This window comes from Cydia splendana, chromosome 1 (genome assembly GCF_910591565.1).
Source record: "Cydia splendana chromosome 1, ilCydSple1.2, whole genome shotgun sequence".
In the NCBI taxonomy this organism is placed as follows: domain Eukaryota; kingdom Metazoa; phylum Arthropoda; class Insecta; order Lepidoptera; family Tortricidae; genus Cydia; species Cydia splendana.
This window is the reverse complement of record NC_085960.1, coordinates 12685508-12705295: the sequence shown is the minus strand read 5'-3', so window position 1 is coordinate 12705295 and position 19788 is coordinate 12685508. Positions and strand designations below refer to the sequence as shown.

The following is a 19788-nucleotide window of genomic DNA, read 5'->3' as shown; positions in this document are numbered from 1 at the left end:
AATTTGCGGTAACTTCTAACAACATCAAGTTCGAGATGAATGCGTAATACGTCCCCTATTTCGCAAACGACATAATACGAGTACTCGCTTGGGTAGGTACGTACTCGTCTTTGTACATACATTTGGACATTGCGTATAAAAACGGTTACCTATAAAGCATCATTAAAGTACAGTTAATTCGATTATATAGTTTTATTTAATATTAATTATTAATTGTTATTCAGCAAATAATGTAGTTAATGGTATATACAATCCTAAACATAACTTAAATGTATCTAAATTAATCAATAAACTACAAATAAAGTATTCAAAAAGACCTCCGCTAACTGTACTGGGTGCAATGGTGCCCATCACACTTGCCGCGTTACCACGTTGGATAGCGATAGCCATATAATGATAAAATGCTGAGTATTCAGCAATCAAATGATCAGTACTTTTGTATGATTTATAAAAACAAAGAAACGAGTCGATATAATTTAACCAAAACAAAGTACCTTAGCTTAGTTTACCAATTTTTTTTATAAAACTTGATGCTTTAAAGTTTGCTTATAGATAATAAAGCAACATTGTCCTTTAAATGGTTTATGAATGTATGTTTAATTTTGGACAAATTGTTGTAACAACACTGCGTAGAATAAATACGTGTATTAAATTACCTATAAAAATAATAACGTACACCCCGACCAATCCTCCGCCACACGATATTGTTACATGTCGTAGGATAAAGGTTAAGATATTTAATACGTAAACATATGTGCCATCGAGGATGATTTACGAGGATCCAAAACTTTATCCAGTATCTTAAATCCCGTCATGGTCCTCAAGCGTGAAAGCACTTTGACCATGACTTTTAAAGTAGAGTGAACGGTCTTGTGCAGGAACTACTATGTAGGATATTCTAAATATTCATACAAAGAAGTTGTATTCTTGTTTGTCGGTAGGTAATCAACTATTTACGTTACGGTTACTACACATACTACAAGGTCGCTCTTTCACTTCTGTCGTGCCGTTTTATGAATGAATAGTAGAATTAGATAACAATAGCTAAATAACAATTTAAAACAAACATATGAATATTCCTTAGCTACTTACATTTACATCTTAGCGCCATTTGCACCATCCCACCAACCGCTTAAACCTTAAGTTAACCCAGTGTCATATTGTACTGGTAACCATGGTAACTCCAGGTTTAACCGGTAAACCCCGGGTTAGTGTATGGTACAAGTGGCCCTAAAAGGGATAAATGGTAAACTTTTATTAATTATACATGTTATTATATGGAATTATACATATTATCTACACAAATCAAATCCGCTGAAAACGGTGTGCGACGCGTGCGCAACTTTCTTGGCCACGCACGCGACGGTTTCACCCTCAGACGATTACTCCAGATGATCATGATGATTAACGTGAATAATTGGATATTGCACTGTAAAACACAGGGTATTACTTACCTGTCAAATGCAATTCCTTTATAATTAACATAGATTCATTGAAGTTGTTGCATTTCATTATTATAGAATCGAATCGAGTAATCTTCTGCACAGATGAAAGACCTGATAATTAAACTTTATAGGCACATAAAGTATATTGTATGACCAAATAAAATCCGCAGTGGAAAACCGCGTACCTAACTGACTGTGCTAGACAGTCTGCCACAGGGAGAGATGGCGGGAGATCGTGCGAAGAGCTGTGTCCTCTACTCTATCGATGTGGACGGCGTGGACACCTCAATGAGACCACCATCGCTCTGTCAAGAGCGATACGACAGAGAAGAAGATATATTCTATATTTCTGGTTTCCACTAAAGATCCGACTGGGTAGAGTATTAAATATCTGGCGGGCTTTAAAACTAAGAAAGAAGGATAATAATTACCTGTACTTATAGTATGCTAAATACTTAACGATAAACCCGACTTACTAGTCTAAATACTGATTTAATGTTTACTACTTCGATATGGTTTAATACACGTCCTCTTACACTTGACAATTGGAACAAAAACTGCATCGAGGAAATGCGTAATGCATGCATGGCTCGACAAAGCAGCAGCACTCGATTGTCAACGGAAGACGCGTGCGACTCATTTGCATATTGATATGCGCAGAGGTAATTGACTCTCGAATGTAGCTCATTACTTTGTTTATTTCAGGTGTAAAGGTTTATTGTAATTACTTTTACCGGCTTTTACATATATCACTGTCACGGCGCGATTCGGGAAATGAATTAGAGATTCACTAGATATGAAATAGTAGAGATATGTGACGTTCCACGGCAAAAGGTACCTTATGGCGGTTGGCGTTTACGCTATTATTAACGCCGCTCCAATATTATTGCGGCCGCCATAAGGTACCTTTTGCCATGGAACGTCACATATCTTTACTATTTCATATCTAGTGAATCCCTAATTCATTTCCCGAATCGCGCCGTGAGGCACTGTTCAAAGATTGTACATACCTTTCCAAAATAAATTACAAAACATTACCACGAAAGTTTATCTAGGTACTTAGTTGTTTATATATTAATTGAATTTAATTATTTTAATTTAGATATATATGGGGGTAGGGTAAATTACTTTTTAAAGGGCTATTTGTCCAAAGTGACTGGTTGTGATGTGACTTTCACATGACTAATTTGCAAAATCAATTAAAAATACCTATGTACTGGTATGCACACATGAGTTATGGCATCTTGTCGGATCAAATATATCTCTTCTTCAATAGGTAGGCATCTTATTAAAGACAATATACCGTAAAATGACTATTGTATTGCTTCCATTCAGAAACTAGTCAATTCCGTAAATAGTCAACTCTATAAACACTACACGGTGCTTGTCAATATGTTAGGTATATAAGGTTCATTGTGTAACATGGCATCACAAAAGGCCGTAACTCTAAACATTTCACATCTACTGTGAATTTTACGATCGCATATGTTATATACATACAAGATTCCTAGTAATTGTGTGAAGCTAAACCAAAAAATATTTTGTGCCGCCGTCATTACTCAGTTATAATTGCTTGATAAAATAATTGTACCTATTCTATTATCGCACTAAAGTAATTTTATTATGTCACTATAACATATTTTTTATGGTGATTCACAGCATTCTGTTATTTATTATTATAATAAGCGACGTAATCGAGTTGACATGACATGGGTTTGGGTATTCACTCGCGTCAAATGATACTTAGTCCCTATGACAGTTCCTTCAAGTCTCTCTCCCTTCAAGGTGCTTACCTAATTTAGAAATATGTTTTAACCGTATTTTATTAAAATACTTAACTTAAATGTATATTTCTAAATTAAATTAATGTGCAAATCTTCCAAAAAATGTCTACAAATATTTTACGTGACATCTTACATGGAAATTACCTACTACTAAAGCAAGGGAGGTCTATAAAACATTACCCTTAGCTCATACTGATGGTTGAAACGTATAGGTTAGGCATTTCGCAAATATCAATAATAACAGATATTTATATCCTGGCCGACATAAAGACTAACCTTTCTAAATAGAATTAAAGATACCAATGCAACGATCAAGCAGTACCTATCTCATCACGGTATCTCGACGACACATTTCTCCAGACAATGCGTAGTGTCGACACTAATGTCGTGTGTCGACACTAGACCTTTCAGATTATCTTGTTAGAGTCCCGAGAGAAATGTCGGGTTGGGTAAGAGGAAGCGGCAAAGGTCGTGAAGATGCTATTGTTAGCCAAATTTATTTGCCCGGTGTCAAAGGGCATTCTAGATGGTAATAAGTAACACATTCTAGGTGCTTGTTACCATCCAGCAGGGAAAAAGTAAATATTACCTACTTGTAAATTCACATACGTTTTAATAAATTATTATGACATTCACGCCGATTATGATATATGTCTTTCCTTAGGGTTCGTTTTAACTATACACTATTGAAAGTTAGGTCAGAAAACGTGCACGTCTTAAGACTTTAAGTCTTAAGGTTTTTGTTTTCCAGATCCACTTTTAGGCTAGATATTGCTGCGGTAAAATTGAATATATATAGGGTACGGGTCGTCAATAACTGGCCACCCTAAACTAATACTGAATTCTGTTAGATACTGAATAAATCATTTTTATTTTTTAATATTATTATAAACAGCATTAGTTTTAGTATAAGGTTTCATTAACTGGCCACCCCTCAATAACTAGCCACCTTAAACTGCTAGGTGGCCAGTTATTGACGAATTAATAGGATAGGTACTTATTGTATAATTTTAGTTGCCGTTATTGCATGTTTAATTGTTTTTGCAAAGTGGTCTAATTCAAATCTCACTTACATTTTCTTTTGATTTCAGTTGTGATCTTGGTGCCTGTAAAGCGGTTTCAGACAAACTCTTGGGTAAGTCAAAACGTAATACATAATTGTTTGTATTTACTAATTTATTTACTTATGCAATAATGACTTAATGTGACTTGCAATGGAAGTGGCTTTGTAACTAGATTATAATGGCTTAGGACCGCGTAACTGGTTGAACAATTGTTCCCATCCTTATTACTCCACATATTTCTAAATGAGATGGATAGAAAATAAGTTATTTTAAGTTTTTTTTTCTACATGATTTTTAAACTTTGACAAGTTATAAATAGCCAACATTTGTAGAAAGATTAGCACAAAGTATGGGTTTCCAAGCAACCGACATTGTTTGATGTGACCGTTACATTGTGACGAACGACCCAGAATCGACACAGCGTTATTGCACTTTTAAGGAACTTGATAGAATTAGCAAAATAACAAAATTATCTGTTATTTATTTCATGCTTTCCTTATACGATTTTAGATAAAAGCTCCTAGAGCTTAAAACCCACCCAAATCCATCAAGTTATCATAGATCATGTATATTTTATCTATGTATTTCGAAATTAAATAAGTACCCGATCAGGCATACGACTAACACAGCTAGTAGTATGACAAATTTATGTATGCCCCGGAACCATCAAAACTAAAACGAATTTGTAATTAACCCCTTATCAACTTCATCTCGTGCAGAATTATCGGTTACGAGCAACTTACACAACTTATACAGCATCATTAATTGTTATTTACATAAGCATGCAACAATAGGATCATGGGAACGGTTCTGGGCGTTTTTAGTGTTGCGAGTGCCATGTGGATTTCGTGTTACTGTGTTATGTTTAGTTCAGTGGCTATATTTTGCGATAATCTATTTTGTAAATACATGTTCCTATTCAGCCAGTAATTAATTACCACCAGTCTATAATATTTACGCGTTGTCAAACAGTGAAGTTTATTTTATCACGTGTATAATGTCATCCATGATAGGTACGCCTGCAAATCGTCACATCGGTCAACCTCCATGAATTCCATGATTCATTTAATATCACCTGGAATTAGATATCTACATATATAACCTGAAAATATTTAATAAAGTTGGTAATTTCCGTTACTCAAGAGTTTTGTTAATCAAGGACCAATTTGAATACAAATATCCCTGTGGACACTTCGTGACATCCTACCTCCCTCGAACTTTTTCACGTAGGTAACTCCGCAATATGTTTAAGTAGTAGGTAAGGTATAGGTATCCACAATGTCAATTACTTGTAATTAATGGTTCAACAATCACTCAAACGGTCATCAAATATCAACTAGTAGGTGCATTTAGCCAACCTAGCTCAGAACAAGACTTAAATACCAAATGAACCTTCGAAATTGGATCAATTGCGACATTGTCAGTACTTTATTGACCAGAATACCCTGAGACGACTAGTTGATTTGTGAATGTGTAGATTTACTACTCTTATTTCATGTACAAAACCTGACCTAATCATTTGACATTTTTTATACGTAAATTTTTTACTATTTCTAGTATTTCTAGAAGAGTTAGAATCTATGAAACCAACTAAGGGTACAAGCAAAAATGATATAGGTAAAATAAAATTCGCACAATCGACTTGTTTCTCAAAAGATCTGTATTATACCCGCAGTAAACGAAACCATTCTCATATACGATAGTAAATCTCTCCAAACCCTCCATTAAGCGATACCATCGTATGAGACAATGGCGTGTCCGTATGTATGTCAGTGTGTATGTACTTTAGCCGCTAAACTGTTGTTGCCGAAGAAAAAGTTCAAGGACGTAATGGTTACTATTGAGGCGGGTAGGGACAGCACATAAATGTAGCGCGATAGTTATTATATTTTATTAAATATAATTTGTCACTTATGTACCTATTTTCTTTTTTATACAATTTTCATTAATCGATTCCTTGGTGCTCAGTGATGCATGAACATAATATTTCGTATTTTATGTCATCGCCAGACAGTGAACGAGAGATATCTCATCTGAATTTACCTATTTTCTAAACAAACGATCTCAGTAAGATTTGTTTAATCACTATAGTGGCAAAAATGCATATAGTTCACCTGATGGTAAGTCAATGGACTACAACTCCAAACTACTGCAAAGGTCTCGTATCCACGTTTTCATCCCCTAATATGAATGAACGAGGATTCTCTACTGTACTTAAAGCGTTAAAGGTCAAATTCACGCCTCTGTCTAGGTCTCTCTGCAAATAATAGACAGTTAATCATCAGAACCTTCCTATATACGACATATGGATTAAACTAACAGAGGAAATCAAATAATCAAATTACTCCAAAGCAAAGTACAAGATTTTTTTTTATTGAAGAAATAATATCATATACTTACACAACACCAAACTTACAATAAAAAGTAACCTAAAATTAAAACTACCTACAAAACTAAAACTAAACCTAAAAAGAAAAAAGAAAACAACCTAAAAATATATATCTAAAGAAGGCCCCTGGGGCATAGTGCCAAGGATGCTGGCAGCATTTCCTCGCTGAATCGCAACGCTTATTCGTTGAGCGAGGAAGCTGCCAGCTCTTTTGTCCCCAGTGACCTCAAGATTATTTTATATTTTCAAATACTGCACTACTTTACTTAATCTGCCAACGCTACTGATAATCCACTTGCAAAGGCCATCTTCCCATGTGGCATGTCGTGACGTAACGACTCGCCTCGCACTATCTAAATTTTATTGACCTTTGTCTAATACCTAAGGCCGACAATTGGGGTGTTAGGTTTCTCACTGCCCTCTTCTGTGCATTCCTTCAAGGACTTAGATACATTTAGTGTAATCCGTATGCTTATAAAACGAAAAACCTAGAACGTTAGTTTTTTAAAATGTTTCTGATAACTCTTGAATCTTCCTTCATCTACATAGCGTCACAATTTGCAATGTCATGAGATATCGGCACTATTAAGTGCTTTTAAGGTGCATTAAGGTTAATAAATTAAATAAGTATTAATTTGTTATGTGCTTTCTTGTCATGGACACTAACTAAAACACTGTAGGTATTTACTGCATGTCACTTTTGTAAATTATTTGTTGGTCGCAAAAACAGCGAAGTAAATTGAAGCAAATCTAACAGCAAGTTTAGTTTTTTCCACTAACTGTTGACCTCAAACCTTATCGTCATCAGTTCACGGGACATAACAGACGTATCAAATTTGTAACAAGTGACCATCCCGTTCCCACGTCACTCGTCAATACTGACATTTACGGCGACCCTGACATTCGGCCGAAACCGGCTTGCGGTTGTTGCACTTACTGTTACTTTACGTCATGCTAATAACGTTGACATTATTGCTGATAGAGTCTGTGCGGAAAGAGAAGAGTCGTAGAATATATGGGCTCCCTTACATTCCACGACTCTTCTCTTTCCGCACAGACTTTACTTGGTAATACGTGTGGTATGTCGAGAATATCATGATTGCACTTCCGCGGTTTATTCGGGAATTGATTTGCAGGACACGATGTCAGTCACCTAAATAAAAAAACAACGGGTTGCACTCCGGGAGTGCCGGCAGAAGTGAAAACTTGAATATTAACGTTGTGCATTTTTGATATTTTGCAATGGTTAGGGAATAATTTTGCACGAATTGCTTTAATTATCAGTATAAAAGTAGTAACATTTATGTGGTAAAATACAATATTCATTTATTGCGCTATCGTACACAAACATGACAATTTATATTACATAAAAAATTTAACACTTCAGAACTATTACAATTATTTAACTTCTCTACTGGCTTCAATGACATTGTAACAGTTTTTTTGATCAGGTCACGTGTCCGTCTTACGGATTTTCAATCTGTCGGTCACGTGACCTGTCGCGAGTTTAACATTTTTTCCCCATCACAAAAAATGCACACAAAAATATCGCATCATCACTAGCTACATAATTGCTCATATACGCACATTTCCTTACCATGTTTTTCCTTCGTAGGAAACCAACTGATATTTAATTAATTAGTAGTAGTAGTAGATAGATAATTAATTAATTAAAGGTAACTAATACAAATGATTCTAATCGAAAACACAGAGTCGAAAATGGCTCTTACGTAAATCTGTTTCAAATTTAGTTCCTCACAAGGCTGTAAACATAGCAACTTTTTACCGATTAGACATTTCTCATCAATCACGAATTGGTAAAACAATAGCAAATCACATGATTATTGGATGATCGCGTAACTCTTTTAATCTGAGTTAATCAGAAGCGTCCCAAATGCAGTAACAAAGGCGGTCGCACGCCATAACATAACGCCTTATATAACCAGCCAGTATTCTCACTTGGATATTTTGTTCTGTTCTGTCTGACATGACATAGTTCCCAAAACAACCTATATTTTGAATTCTTGATCAAAATCGCACAGTACTGCTTTCTACTTACAACAGTTTTTAAACTAACAGGTTTTTTTTAAGTATAGTAAAATTGCTCTAAAAAAACAACGGGTTGCACTCCGAGTGCCGGCAGAAGTGAAAACTGAATGGCATTGTAACAGTTTTTCGGTCAGGTCACGTGTCCGTCTTACGAAGCGTGTTACGTCTTACGCTGTCGCGAGTTTAACATTTTTTCCCCATCACAAATAGTGCACAGCGCCGCTAAAGAAGTTTTTCTTCAAAAAATGGTAGTAAACATTACTATTTTTCCACGTAATTTTTATTTACAAATATATAAAATTGGGACGTCTAATAGTTAAAAATATATTAATGTAATGAAACGAGACTTAATAAGTATTCTTAGTAGGTAGGTACGAGTAGGTATAACTATTTAGTCTGGACAACTCATTTCTGTGAAACCCCGTTTTTTTAAATCATGTGTTAAAATCGTAAGATAAATCTTATAATAAGTTGCATTCACTATTTTTGTATAAATGCAAGTAGATAAATGACTCTTATCTAAATCTACTTTTGCACGATGTGTCGAAATCATATTTGGATATTTGGATTGCAATACAGTTTATATTATTTACGTGGCCCAAATGATTTAAATGAAAATAACTATCAAAACAGTATTGCTTTCACCCCAAACATAGATAATAATAAGCAGCAATAAAACGGGCAGGTTAAAGAACTATATTTGTAAATATAAGCTACCTATTATTGTACAAGTTAGGTACCTAGGCACATCTGAACCTTCAAATGAGATAATTTCACTCTTTACTGATCAATTTTTTTGCAATATTATATAACTTACTTAACTACAAATTTTGGCTTGATATTCCCACCTACGCTAAGGTTCAAATACCTACATATAGGTTTTTGTGCAACTTATCGAAAGCACGTTTAATTAAAACTATTTTTACCGTCGTTGCTTATACTTAACCAAGACTAAATGTAATAAAATAATATCTTTGAACTTGCCTTTGAATATAAAAATACTTGACCGCAAAGTATCATCACATCTGATAATGAATACTGAGACATCATTACCAGTTAGAAAATCATTATCTTACTTTTAGCACCGTAGTCGAGTAAAAATATAAAGGTCGAATTTCGTAATGTCCATTGATAGTGAAATACTTGGTCATGTCAAGGCGTTTTTGTTTCAAATGCTGAAGGTCGTTATTTAGATTTGCTACTCATTTTGGAATTCACACGGTGCGATGTTTGTACTAGGTACATAAGGTAAATGTACTGGTGCTCGACGCGGTCCCAGTACCTACATGTCATCTTGAAACTTAAGTCATTGTCCATAGAAGTGACAGTAAGGTGTCATCTATTGGGCATTAGCATGTCGAGCACTAGTTTACGTTACAGTATTATTCAACAAATGGTGCATTCAACACTAACTAAATAGTGGGATGGTATGTGATGTTGAGGACGTTGAGGTAGGTCAATCGGTTTGTGATACTTAATCTTGTTCAATTCCCACATTACATGCTTCAGGTATTAATTATTAAAATGTGCGTTTAGATCCAAATCAACACTATTTTCTTAATGCAATAATATACCCATTATTCAATCGTGACTACATTATAAGCTGATAAAACAAATAGGTGCTCCTAAATGGACGAGGCCTGCACTGCACTTATGACCAATGCCATAGTCATGACTAATATAATGTGAACAAGTCTTGCGGTTTTTACACGTCTCGCCAAATGTCAAGTGACATTATTCTCACGATATTTCCTACGCATCCGGATGCATATGCACAAGGAAAAAACAGTGCTTTAATTCAATGTATACCTACCTATTATATCTATAATTAATATAACTATGCACTCTAGACAAAGTTTTGTCAAAGTGTGTGACGCTGGAATTCCTTCAGAAAAAGAAAAAAAAACCGGTAAACCATTTTCCAGTCGGGAAAACCGACTTCCATACCTCAGTTAAAGAATAAGTAATTTTCAATTTTTTTTAAATACATACAAATAATCGTTTGGAAAAACATACAAGTATCTTTTAAATATTCAGACATAAAACAGATGTTGTTGTGTGCACGTATTAATAAGGGCAGTGTAACAAATAAATGTAGGCCAATTTTTTTTATAGAAATATCAAAGTGCATTACGTTATAAATAGCGTTGTATCAGATCATCCGATATTCATTACCTATTCCATAAATAGAGTCGGATCCGTTACTCTAGAAATGCCAAATCGCACCATCGTTACATACGTTACGTGATATTTGCTCTAATCCCGGTCAATTACGAATGTAATGCAGTTAAGTATCTCGTAAGAAATGTCACTGTAATTGATGAATTGAGGAGGATGTGAGGAGATAATAAACACTGAGCAGACACTATTTGATTGCGATACTAAGTACCTATCTAAGATATTCAAATGTCGATATGTAACATAATGGTTGCGGAATATCGGATGTAGGCATTCTTGATCATTTCGTAAACATAGTTCTAGGACAAGTTAGGTATTGAAATAAGTTAGGAACAGAAATAACTTTTGAAAGTTGTAACGGTGCTAGAACACCATAGTTTTATTGAACTAATTATTGTAAGTTCTAACCCTAAGTACCTATTGTTAGATAAATTCTTCATGTTTTAATAAGTACAAAAGTGAACATTTAAACAGCTACCGTATGGTGGGGCTAAATATTTGAGAGCCGTGATGCTATTTTAAATTTTATACCATCTTAACTATCTTAAGTGTTAAAATACTTAAATAAATCATAACGATGTAAAAAGAAAAAAAAAACTAGGTACTGTTACTATGGTAGTGAAGATTGAACCCTATTGTACGGTAGGTACTTAATATAAGGGTCATTTGCTTGATGTTGATTACGTGACTACCAATCTTTGATTGTGTACCAATAAATTAATATGAAGTCGACTACTATCTTATGGTATTATCGGTCGTTGTCAAACTTACAGCACGATTTAATGATTAGCATTCTATAAGTATATATTATGACAGTGGCTTTGTACTAAGCTCATCTAAATTAATCACAACTCTATTCATATGCGCTAAACACATTCTAAGGTCGCATGAACTTTACGTCAAAGGCCCTAAAACAAAAGTCTCATCTTTTAATCGCTAACGAGACAAATGAGTAAATGCCATGTTCGTGCGAGCCGGTGTCAAGGATGCCGCCGAACTGTCATGCGCGGTGCGCGTACGCACCCGACCGTTAGCCGCGGGACAGTCACGATGACCATTCATCTGGTATCCGTTCATCTTTGATCTATTGATATACATAATTCTATTGTGTCGGACAGTGTCCAGCAATGGATCAAAGTCATTAAACCCCACAATAAATTCGCAATACTCTTATATCGTACAATGTGGATGTTTTTGTTCCGGAATCAAAAATAACTTTCATAAAAATTACGTCATCTTATTATATCCAAATCATATCTATCAACAAGCAAGTCAGTAAATTCATTCGGCAATCAAGTTGTATCAATTCTGCGAATTTTATCTTCGATATCTATCGGATGGAATCTTATAATTGAGAAAAATTGTATCACGCACAAGATCCATCGGACATTGTAACATTTGTAACCGTACATCTCTATTTTACGACATCATTATGTAAGGAACCTTGTGCTTTCAAAAGGAAAGGATAGCTCATCGATAGAAGGCTTGGTGCCACAGTGATGAACTTGAGCGTAAAGCGTTTTCTAAATTGGTTGGTATTCTTCGCCCAGACATATTTTAATCTAACCAGCCCCACCTTTTTGGGTGAATTCAATTTGTATTGATACCCTAATTGTAATACTTAGTAGCAAGTTTATACATGTAAGTCCCTATTTAATCACATTTAAGTATCATAATTCTTTAGCGCAATCTCCATCCCAGCTCCAACTAAGGTCCTCTGTGTAGGCTTATCGTTAGCAATAGAGCGTCGCGCCGCGGCTGTAACTCTTATTAACAAAAACAAATGAATTGTTGTTATAGTTCGTTTTTTTAGCATTAGAAAAAGACTACGCAATCTTGACGTGTCTTTTAATTGAAAAACGCTCTTTAAAAATCAGTAACTATTACTTATGAAAGCAAAAGTATGTTAATAATCGTATATGATTCATAATTGTTACATATTTGCCGTGACTTATTTTTCAAAGGTGTTTTTCAATAAAAAGATACGTCAAGAATGTTTACCCTATTTCTAATGCTAAAAAAACGAACTATGTATACCTATAGGCTATTCTTATACAACCAGAGAGCCTAGCCAAGTAGGTAATTGTAGGTACATCGACAATCGCAAAACGAAAAAAAATATGTATCGAGATGACAGATGCTACTAAAAGTCGCGTGACTATTTTCATAAATTACTTAGTTTCGATTGGCGTTTTTTATCAAAGATTGTCATCTTGGCTAGTCCCACTGTCCGCGTCAGCTTATCACTTGAGCGCAGCGCATCGGTCGTGAGCGACGGTCCGCCTAAATGCCTCCTATTATAACGACTTTCTTTCCTTTGTGAGCGAAAAACTAATCATAATAACGAGCTAATAGCGCGGAAGAATGGCGATAGATCTATAGAATTGACATACGTACATCATTCATACTGTGAGACAAAAGGGTGTGATGTATGCGGTAACTATGAATGAATCGTTGTATTACATACCCATGTAGAATTTCTGCAAACATTGATAAAACCTTAGGTAGGTAAATTTTATTTAGTGAATTAATTATTCTAGTTTAGTTGTTTGATATTTCTAAATGATAAAGGTAACAAAAGCCCAACTTTGGGTTTAAATCTAAGAATAACTAATAATTATATATGAGTACCTATATTAAAACTATAAAATAATATACTTACCTAACAATATTTAAAAGTGGCGGAAGAAAGGAGAAGCCTTTGCCCAGCAGTGGGACACAAAATAGACTATAGAAAAAAATAATCAATCACGTAAATTACGTACGCCTCCTATCTCTTCAGGTACAGCGAACTGCAAAAGTGCATACCCACTTTATGAATGGAATTCATTGACAAACACATTTGCACTTGTGCAACTGTGTGTACATGATTTAAAAGTTATTGTTTATCACAAAGTTATTTAACACAATTTAATCAAAGTAAGTTTAAGGATGAGCGTTAAGTGTGTTCGTAATCTAATTTGCAACATCTAATTTAATTCATTGACTGATCGTGGGAACTCCTTCGGTCGTGGGCATATATCAGCCTCCTAAAGATCCAAGGATCATTAATAACAATGGTCGATCGATTTCCGCTTGGGAACTGAGAGCCGCGTACTTACGACCTTCCGACCGGATCTGAGGCTTTATTCTTTGACGTGTACAAATGATAAGGAAATTGTATTGAAGCTCTCACCCGCTGCCGCACCACCTCGCATAACAGCCGTAATAATCACTAGAAAACTCATTAACCGGTTTATTCTCGATGTTTATTTATTTTTGTGCAACAAATCCAAATACATACTGGTTTTCCGATGGCTGTTAGATATACAGCGTTAAAAGTAGTAGAAAGTATCACGCGCAAGATAGACTATCCGTCTCTTTCTAATAAATTAAGTAAGAAAAAGACTTTGCTGGCGAGATACTATCATGGCGCACACTTGTTGAGCCTGCAGCTCCCATTTGTGTCTTCATCTACCAGCACTGTTAATCCTCTAAGAGCATTCATAATATAGGTATATGTGAGACCTCCGAAGTAGCAAGCGGATAGTACTATGCCCATTACCACCAGGCGGGCGCACGATTATTCGTCAGAATTGGAATTTAATTGCGTGGCGCGTTAATGTTCATATTGGATTGATATTACATTGGTACGAAGGTTCGTTTCCGAATACGGTCCTAGATCTGGATGCGCTCGAGTTTCGCAATAACCGGGTAAAAGCAAGGTCGTGTCTGTAGCGATAGTTATTTGGGTGATGGATCTTTAAATCACGTGAATGCTTGATACCGTTTAGGTAAATCGACCTGTTTTATTTTTTTACTTATTGATTTTTTTTGATATTATTATTAAATATATGTAGGTTATAAACACTAGTGTCAAAGTAATTATTTATTTGCTATGACTATAGTTTTTAAGTCGATGCCAGAAGTCGAGTTATTATATGATCGGTGTTTTATCTGGTACACAACAAGTAGATAGACTGACATCAAATATTCGGATTTTTATAGCTTAGATAAATATCATCCATGATTTCCAAATGGCCCCAATTTACACTATACAGAAACCATTGACGTATATCTTAGAACGGGCCTTACGGGCACTAAAAGTGGTACTAGTTCAGCAGTGTCACTCACGAATTCGAGCCAATCGTGCAGTCTAACGCAACTAGTTGCGACCAATCGCGCGCGTGATGCGACCTCATCAACCAATCGCGTTGTAGCGGTGTCACTCCGCTGTACTGGCCCCATTCATGCCCCACTCTTATTGCCCGTAAGGCCAATCCTGAGATATACGTCGATGACAGAAACAGAAGCATAAAACACGCGTTCAAAGTTTTTTTTTAACTGCCTTGAAAGCTATTAGTCCGAGTACCTGATGAAGCCTTTAAGTGGGAGGAATAGGACCTTTGGCCGAGTAATCAGTTTCACTCTGATTCGGCTCTACAATACGCGGGATGATGCTATCGCGTGAAACCAGATGAAAACGAAAACGACCTTTCATTGTGCGCACTTTTAAAGCAAGTGCGGACTCGCATGCCGGCAGCCCTACAAATAAATTAGCGTTCGCTGTATGATTAGATTAGATTAATTTATTTCTTATTGAAAATTACATGATATTTAACAATGTCATAAATGTCATAATGTTGCCAAATAACATGAATTCATAAAAAGATCGTCAGATTGTAAACAATAATAATACATTAAAGCGGGTAGAAAGCGGCGCACACCTCTCGACACCCCTGAGCCGCTCACACCGGTGTTGCCCTTGAGCCATCCTAGATGTCGCTTTTTGTGGGGGCCCATCTTGTGAGGGCGAGTCACCGTCTGCCGGAAATAAAATTGCATACCGTTTTATTAGGCAGGCGTCCGGTTTTTTACCCCATAGCTCAGTTCTTAGTCCATCGCTTTCACCCAATAACCTAGTTCATTTTAGATACCATCAACTCTCAATAGCCCTTACACCCTGGCGGGTGCTGCCTCTGCGTGCGTCCCATGACACGGGTAAGGGCAGCATCCGCTCGGTGTACCCCTTACATTTCATTAAAGTGTCAAAAGGGCCTCTACGCGTTGGCTTCGGCTCCGCGCACGCCTCCCAAAGGTCCGGAACACCATTGTTCCGTGATAGGAAAGGCATACATTAAAATAATTAAAAAATATAAAACAATCAAATAATCATAATAAAAATTAAAAGTAATAGTCAAATACAGTAAAATAAAATGTCAGAGAGCGTAATAAACATATGGAACTATACTCAAGAAAAAATTGATAGGGTACACTTACAGTGATACATATAATTGTAGTATTGAGGGCGCCACTGAGCTTTAACAAGCAACACATATATTGCAAACATCCATACAACCATCCCCTTCTGCCGCATAAGTGCGTCTTTTAATTTGACGTTTACCGTTGATATATAAATAACTCAACATGTAACCACAAAACTTCACAATAAGTAAGACCAAAAATAATGTTTATATAACTCTACCACATTTCTAAGACGTTTCAAAGATAACCTAATATCCCTATCTAGTTGAAACGGCCTAATATGTAGATGTACAGATTTTTAACCCGCTTATTACCTACATATCTAAGTAACGTTTATATGTATATCACATTTATTGAACTATACGCACGCAGCAAAGGTGGTAAGTAATGTAGGTATAGGTTCTCGGTCGGGTTTCTTACAATATAAAAATCCTCATCCTCCCATTACATAATTTCACAAATAAAAACAAAGTTAAAAAAATTGCTACCAAATATATTATATTAATATATAAAAGTCAAAACTACTTAGTGTTAGACCAAGAAAAGTCTGCAGCGATTTTGATAGTGCAAGTGTTATTTTAAACGTCAAACTTCTGTGAAATTATGACGTATAATTAACACTTTCACTGCGTGGGCTATCGAAATCACTGCAGACTTTTCTTGGTCTGAGTCTAACATATTTTAATCTACGCAAAATTATTGTAGGGTAACCGGTATAACGGTACAACATAATATCTAATTAACAGAGTAATAGGTACCTACTTGGAAGGCTGTACCTATTGCAATCAAACGAATTAATTATAGGTTCGGAGTACATATAGCAAATACCTAAGTGTGGAAAGAGTGTGGGATCGATACAATTATTAAGAATGGCCCATTTTAATATTGTTATGTCGGTTATCAGTTCTATCTGACTCGTATCTGTAACCATTCATTAAATTTTGTTGGCAATTTGCCTAACAATTGTTGAGGTTAATATACCTCCTACTATATCATTTCATATGAAATTCGTACTCTCATGAGGTTCTTCTTCTTCCTAGTGTTATCCAGCTTATTGTCACCATCGTGGGAGCCTGGGATCCCTTTGGCTTAAAAAGAAATAAGTTAAAAACATACTAAATATAAGTGAGTATCGGCATCGGACCAATTCTTTTGAATCGTGTATCGGAGGTCAGTTATTCATATTAAATACCGCTAAATCTGTTGGCTCAAATTGTGTCCATTCGCTTTATTAGTAAAATTAAGCAAAAAATCGCTTTATTAGTAAAATTAAGCTTACAGGATCTAAAGTATTTACCTATACAGTAGTAAAGGCTGTTACGGCAACGCAATCATGGGGCTAAATTCTAAAAGGCTAAATAAATCAAAACGTTTCGCACGCATATCGGCGCATCTACCTACAGATTGTCTGATTACCATCTATCCCAATTTCTTACGAGTATTGTGGTACAAGTCAAAGAAAACACGATAAATGGTTAGTATTATATACCTTAAGGCCCGGGTTCGGGTTCTTCTCGCACTCTCACTGAGCGTAACAAGCCAAAGCGAGATGGCCGAATGTTTCCTTTCTCTGGTAAGCAAGCACCTACTTCTTCTTCTTCAAATCGCCTACATAGCCTTTTAACTATAGCCAATTGTATTTCTAGTAAACAGGCGTTCTATAACGATGTGATTGAAATGAATTATTGTATAAAATATATGTCATTAGTGAGTTGCCCCGCGCTCCGACACTCCCACGGCGGTTCGCACGCTCGCTTTTATCCAAGCTTCCTACTGCGTGCGTGCATCCAGTTCGCTACACAAATCGATTTTTTGTCCTACAACCGAAGATTGAGTGGGTGATGTTGATAAACTAATAAGGTCACTGAACACTTGAACAGACACGTTGATGCATATATTTTGATACTAAATAGTGTACGTAGGGCTGCCATCTGAGACTGCCATTCCGGGACAAATGTAGGCCACTAACAAAACTAGGCAGGTCCTTATATTATAACTGAGGCTATAATGTAATCTTTTTTTCTTAGATAATTATAATGTAATTTGTAAACAGTCTATTTTATACATAGGTCTATCATTTGAGATCGTAAATAAAAAAAAATCGGGCAAGTGCGAGTCGGACTCGCGCACGAAGGGTTCCGTACCATATAAAAAAAAAAAAACAAAAAAAAAAGCAACAAAAAAACGGTCACCCATCCAAGTACTGACCACTCCCGACGTTGCTTAACTTTGGTCAAAAATCACGTTTGTTGTATGGGAGCCCCATTTAAATCTTTATTTTATTCTGTTTTTAGTATTTGTTGTTATAGCGGCAACAGAAATACATCATCTGTGAAAATTTCAACTGTCTAGCTATCACGATTCGTGAGATACAGCCTGGTGACAGACGGACGGACGGACGGACGGACGGACGGACGGACGGACGGACGGACAGCGAAGTCTTAGTAATAGGGTCCCGTTTTACCCTTTGGGTACGGAACCCTAAAAAATGCACGCAATATACAAATGTTATTTGAATAGAAATGTTGTGGAAAATCCAACAATAAGAGAAGTCTCATGTAACTCAGCTAATAAGGTGTTAAATCCTTAGTTAGCCGCCAGGCAGTAACATAACTCCTCTGATGCGATCTGCATTCTGCTCTCACTGTCGTTGTGCTTTATGCGTGTGCGCAGAGCATATATCGCCCCTTTTTGCTGTTGGGTAATCTTGGTGTTATCTACTCTAGTTAATTGTATTAACACATTACTATACAAATTAGGTTGACGAGAAATTATTAATTAGTACCTAAATTTTCGTGTTTTTTTCCTCAAAACATCCTAATCCTGGCCGAGGATTTCATAAAAGTCCTACCTTCAAGCTGATACTCGTACATATATGTAGTATATAGTTCATGACATTAAATGTCTTTTGTATGAACAATATTGGGGTTAAACCAGCTTGTTCGTAAACTCATAGAGTCAGACCGTGAAAAGTCTGCAGCGGTTTTGATAGCCCTCGTAATGCAAGTATGTATCATTTTAAACCTCAAACTTCTATGAAATTATGACGTATAAATCACACTTGCACTGCGTGGGCTATCAAAACCGCTGCAGACTTTTCTTGGTGTAAATCTACTTACAAGCCCATCAACGTGCACACTAGCGCCACTTCTAAATAATCGTGATTATTTAAATTTAACGACAGGTATTTTAAAAAGGGGCCGCTACGTACTGTATTTTGTATTTTTTAATAGGTACCTTTTGAATACATCAAACTAGTTTTGATGGGCTCTTAAGCGGCTTACTTTTAGGTCGTGGAATCTAAGTTGGTACAGCGACATTACGCAGCGCATGCCGTCGCGAGCGCTCACCGCGTTGCGTGCGCATCTCTCGTACGGCGCGGCGGCGCAAGCCACAAACTACACTGCATAATTATAAATTACAATGCAGATTATAATATAAGTAATAAGTAGGTAGTGTTTTAACTTCAATATATTGATTAGAATTCATTTTTAGAACTTTAAGTAACTAGCCAAGCGTGCTACCGGTATCCGGTGATAGTTACCTAAGTATTATCATATCATTTATCTGTAGAAAAAATGTGACAACCATTGACTTATATGTATATTACTTCGTAAAGACGGGCCTTACAGGCA

At 36.0% G+C, this 19788-nt stretch overlaps 1 protein-coding gene across 1 annotated transcript in view; it reads left to right on the top strand.

The window, feature by feature from the left end:
* The first annotated feature begins 4325 nt into the window (after nucleotides 1-4325).
* The window catches only part of LOC134794800 (mucin-2), a 76782-nt gene continuing 61319 nt past the window's right edge, over nucleotides 4326-19788 (top strand). Inside the window, exon 1 of the mRNA XM_063766598.1 lies at nucleotides 4326-4364. The gene's annotated coding sequence lies outside the window, so the exon portion shown is untranslated. The remainder of the gene's footprint in view (nucleotides 4365-19788) is intronic.